This window comes from Triticum dicoccoides, chromosome 3B (genome assembly GCF_002162155.2).
Source record: "Triticum dicoccoides isolate Atlit2015 ecotype Zavitan chromosome 3B, WEW_v2.0, whole genome shotgun sequence".
Taxonomy (NCBI): Eukaryota; Viridiplantae; Streptophyta; class Magnoliopsida; order Poales; family Poaceae; genus Triticum; species Triticum dicoccoides.
In genome coordinates this window covers 857482596-857488354 of record NC_041385.1, presented here as the reverse complement: position 1 = coordinate 857488354, position 5759 = coordinate 857482596, and the positions used below count along the sequence as shown (strand labels likewise).

At 45.6% G+C, this 5759-nt stretch overlaps 1 non-coding gene across 1 annotated transcript; it reads right to left on the bottom strand.

Moving 5' to 3' along the window:
• Positions 1 to 438: 438 nt before the first annotated feature.
• TRNAV-AAC lies at positions 439 to 513 on the bottom strand. Its single transcript has one exon. It is a non-coding gene; the product is annotated as a tRNA-Val (tRNA).
• Positions 514 to 5759: the final 5246 nt, after the last annotated feature.

The following is a 5759-nucleotide window of genomic DNA, read 5'->3' as shown; positions in this document are numbered from 1 at the left end:
AATCAATGATGAATCCAATAGTATTGGTTCGGTATTGTATATGTCAATGATTATTTTATATACTTGATCGAAATTTATAAAGTTTGATTTTAGGCAAAATAATACGCAGAGTAAAAAAGAAGAGAGTAATAGTAAAGAATACAATTGATGGGCGCGAAAAATCTACCGGTGGTCAATTTTACTAGTACTTTCTCCGTTCAATCATTCTTACAGTGGCTTTGTCAAATATTTTTAGTTGTGGTTATATAATACTACTTTATTTCTGATTGGTAGTTGTATATAATATATAAAGGGAAGAAAAAGTAAACCTATCGACTGTTCTATTAGCTCAGCTGGTTAGAGCGTCGTGCTAATAACCCGAAGGGCCATCATTCTTTTCTTTTTCGTTCTGTTTCTGCTTTTTTTTACACATTGAAAAAAATAAAATTAAAACTTAAATGGCTTCGCCCGGGTTCCGAACCGGAGACCTTCAGTGTGTTAGACTGACGTGATAACCAACTACACCACGAAACCTTTGTGAGCATTTAAATATTTTGATTTTGAAGATATATACGACCAGTCTAGGTTTAAATAATAACAGCCTGATACTAATTTTCTGTCACACAGACATATGAACTAATCTTCAAAAAAGCCCACACATATGGGCACGCAGAGAAGACAAATACCCACATTCCGCCATCCACAGCCAACAAATTTATTGAGATAGTAGCATCAATACAATGCGCGATTCCCAAGTTCAGGGATCGTCAGATTGCAGTGAGTTGTCCACGCGAATGTACAAACATAGGGTGATGAATATTATTTTGAGCTTCGTAAACAACTGAAGTTTTTGATCGTTCAGGAGCTATACTTTATTTCTGATTGCATAAGATAGCAACCTACTGAAAATTTTCAAAATAATTCATTCGCACTTCATGCAATCTCTTAAAAATTATAACCAAACATCCCGCAGCAACCTGCGGGGTTTCACCGCATAAATATAAATCTTGAGCACCCCGGTGTCAAACCAGGCAATTGGATCGTACTTCTAACGCGCTTTAGCATTTTCTAACCAATGCAATACATGAGCGTGAGAAATGGATAGAGCACTATATGTGGAATAGAATGTGGTGGCACTACTGCAGGATGCTGATAACCCGACACATGAATCAGAGACCCCTTGACCAAACTGTTGAAGGAAATATGCCCTAGAGGCAATAATAAAATTGTTATCTTATATTTCCTTATATCATGATAAATGTTTGTTATTCATACTAGAACTGTATTAACCGGAAACTTGATACATGTTTGAATACATAGACAAGTCACTGTGTCCCTAGTATGCCTCTACTACTTGACTAGCTCGTTAATCAAAGATGGTTAAGTTTCCTAGCCATAGACATGTGTTGTCATTTGATGAACGGGATCACATCATTAGGAGAGTGATGTGATGGACAAGACCCATCCGTTATCTTACCATAATAATCGTTCAGTTTTATTGCTACTGCTTTCTTCATGTCAAATACATATTCCTCCGACTGCTTTCGGTCATGTCTACATAGTTTTCAAACACGTAGGGTCCGCACGCTTAACGTTCGATGACGATATGTATTATATGAGTTATGTGTTTTGGCCGAGGAGGGAAGCACCCACCAGGGCATGTCTGGGCCTCCTGGCACGCCCAGGTGGGTTGTGCCCACCCAGTGTCCCCCTCTCATAATTATTTGCTCCAATATTTATTAAATATTCTATAAAATTCCTCGGGAAGTTTAAGCTCATTTGAAGTTGTGCAGAATAGGTAGCTTGTCGTAGCTTTTTCAGGTCCAGATTTCCAGCTTCTGGAATTCTCCCCCTTGGTGCATACCTTGCATATTATGAGAGAAAAGGCATTAGAATTACTCCAAAAAGCATTATTATACAATAAAACAACATAAATAACACTAGGAAAACATGATGCAAAATGGACGTATCAGCCCTCAAGGGGCTGGTGCGCCCCCCACAAGGGTGGAGGCCGAATTGGACTAGGGAAAGGGGGTGCCACCCTCCTTTCCTTCTCCTACTCCCTCTCCTTCCCCCCTTTCCCCTCCGAAAAAAGTAAGGGGGGGCCGAATCCTAGTGGGAGTCCTAGTAGGACTCCCCCCCCCCACTTAGGGCGCGCCTAGGCCGGCCTCCTCTTCCTCCCTCCTTTATATACCGGGGGGGGCTAGGAGACACACCAATTGCTCTTAGTCGTGTGTGGTGCCCCTCCATAGTTTACGCCTCCGGTAATATTCTCGGAGTGCTTAGTCGAAGCCCTGCATGGATCACATCACCATCAGCATCACCACGCCGTCGTGCTGACGGAACTCATCTACTCCTTCAACCCTCTGCTGGATCGAGAGCTCGAGGGACGTCATCACGCTGAATGTGTGCAGAACTCGGAGGTGTCGTACGTTCGGTACTCGACCGGTCGGAACGAGAGGACGTTCGACTACATCAACCGTGTTGAGCAAACGCTTTCGCTTTAGGTCTACGAGGGTACGTGGACACACTCTCCCCCTCTCGTTGCTATGCATCTCCTAGATAGATCTTGCGTCAGCGTAGGTTTTTTTTGAAATTGCATGCTACGTTTCCCAAAAACTGTGTGTGATGCATTAATCGCAAATGGTGTTGTAATAGAGTTGTCACTCATAAGACAAACTGTGTGTGATGGCGGAGACATCAAGCACGATTCGGATTAGAGTTGCATGTGGGATACACGGCATACAATTGATCCATATGAAATGTTTGCGAGGAGCCAAAAAACAAAAACGGTCAGCCATATGAAGGTGTGTGCGATAAATGGCATACAGTTCACTCGAATAAACTGTTTTCGATTAGGAAACACAACAGAAACGGTCGGCCAGATCAAAGCGTGCGCGATAGATGACATACAGTTCACGAGAACAACACAAACGGTCCGCCGATCAACGCACATGTTGCCAAGGTCGCTGATAACCCACAAGTGTAGGGGATCGCACCAGCTTTCGAGGGTAGAGTATTCAACCCAAATTTATTGACTCGACACAAGGGGAGCCAAAGATTATTCTTGAGTATTAGTAGTTGAGTGGTCAATTCAACCACACTTGGATAACTTAGTATCTGCAGCAAGGTATTTAGTAGCAAAGTAGTATGATAGTAATGGTAACAGTGGTAAAGGCAAAGATAACAAAAAGTAATATTTTTGGGGTTTTGTAGTGCTTGTAACAATAGCAATAGAAAAGTAAATAAGCGAAGCACAACATATGAAAATCTCGTAGGCAATGGATCAGTGATGGATAATTATGGCGGATGCGATTCCTCATGTAATAGCTATAACATAGGGTGACACAGAACTAGCTCCAATTCATCAATGTAATGTAGGCATGTATTCCGAATATAGTCATACGTGCTTATGGAAAAGAACGTGCATGACATCTTTTGTCCTACCCTCCCGTGGCAGCGGGGTCCTAGCGGAAACTAAGGGATATTAAGGCCTCCTTTTAATAGAGAACCGGACCAAAGCATTAACACATAGTGAATACATGAACTCCTCAAACTACGGTCATCACCGAGAAGTATCCCGATTATTGTCACTTCGGGGTTGTCGGATCATAACACATAATAGGTGACTATAGACTTGCAAGATAGGATCAAGAACACACATATATTCATGAAAACATAATAGGTTCAGATCTGAAATCATGGCACTCGGCCCCTAGTGACAAGCATTAAGCATAGCAAAGTCATAGCAATATCAATCTTAGAACATAGTGGATACTAGGGATCAAACCCTAACAAAACTAACTTGATTACATGGTAAATCTCATCCAACCCATCACCGTCCAGCAAGCCTACGATGGAATTGCTCACGCACGGCGGTGAGCATCATGAAATTGGTGATGGAGGATGGTTGATGATGACGATGGCGACGAATCCCCCTCTCCGGAGCCCTGAACGGACTCCAGATCAGCCCTGCCCGGAGAGATTAGGGCTTGGCGGCGGCTTCGTATCGTAAAACATGATGAAACTTCCTCTCTGATTTTTTTCTCCACGAGACGAGATATATGGAGTTGGAGTTGAGGTCGGCGGAGCTGCAGGGGGCCCACGAGGCAGGGGGCGCGCCCCCCACCCTCATGGACAGGGTGTGGGCCCCCTGGTCTTCATCTTTTGCAAGCATTTTTTATATTTTCTGAAACTTGTCTCCGAGGATTTTCATGTCATTCCGAGAGCTTTTGTTTTCTACACATGAAACAACATCTTGGTAATTCTGCTAAAAACAACATCAGTCCGAGTTAGTTCCATTCAAATCATGCAAGTTCAAGTCCAAAACAAGGGCAAAAGTGTTTGGAAAAGTAGATACGTTGGAGACGTATCAACTCCCCCAAGCTTAAACCTTTGCTTGTCCTCAAGCAATTCAGTTGATAAACTGAAAGTGATAAAGAAAAACTTTTACAAACTCTATTTGCTCTTGTTGTTGTAAACATGTAAAGCCAACATTCAAGTTTCAACATATATTATGAACTAACCATACTCACAATAACACCTCGGTCTCACAATTACTCATATCAATGTCATAATCAGCTAGCGAGCGATAATAAACAAGTTTCACTGGACGTCCTCTCGTTTTCTCCCCTAACATGGCTGGGGCAAAATTTCCCCTCCAGACTTCATCGGCAAGACTATGGACTCACCTCCCTCTATCTGCCTCTCCAGTGGTCGGTGACGGCGAGGAAAATCCTGGACGCCTCTGCCCCGGTTAGTAGTTTAGGTTAGGGTTTTTTAGGCCTCGTAGGTGCAAGCATGCAGGAACGGATGATGAATGAATTATCTACTGTGGTTTTCATTTTGCAAAAATAATTAAAATTGGCGGCCGCTACAGATCATGTGGCTGATTTTATCCTATTTTACACTAACAGAATTTACCCAATTGCCGACGGCCAAATCTATGCCGACGGCCCCCGTTGGCATAGATGGATGTATCCCGACGGCCCAGGTCAGGCCGTTGGCGTAGAAAAGCCGTCGGCATACACCAACCTATGCCGACGCGGGCCGTCGGCATAGATCTGCCGTCGGCATCCCAGTCAATATGCCTACGACGGCCGTCGGCATAGAGGCCGTCGTCGGCGTATCTGTGGGCCCGGCTACCCGGGCGGTGACATCCTTTGACGGCATGAAGCCTAAGCCGACGGGGCCTAACGGTGGCCGTCGGCATAGCTATGCCGACAGCAAGGCCGTCGGCATAGCTATGCCGACGTCATCGATCCGCGTGATCCGCCACGTCAATGATCCGAAACGCTCACCGGTCCGTGGGGTGGCATATCTATGCCGACAGCCTTGCCGTCGGCATAGGTCTGGCCCATGGACGGTGCTACATCATCAATCCATGCCATACGCCACGTCATTGATCCAGGGCTCTACCCTTCCGTGGTTGTAGCTATGCTAACGGTACCTTGGGGGTAGCAATGCCGCCAGGTGTTGCGGTGGGCCCTCCTACGGTTGTGGAAGCGTGGTGGCAGGCGCAGGCACCCGACACGCGGCTCCGGCGTGTGCCCCTCCCCTCACGGGCGTCGCTGCCGCCGTGTCCTGGAGGGGGGAAATGGCAACGTCGGGCCGACACGGAGGGAATATTGGGGTGGGTTGGGCCGGGACTATGTTGGGGGTGTAGCTATGGGCTGGGCTATGACAACCAGGTGAAAAGGTCCACCGGTCAAACCCCGTCCGGCGAAAGTCAAAGGGATAGACCCGACGGTCGTCTGTGTCAGGGTTAGACGGGACGGTGT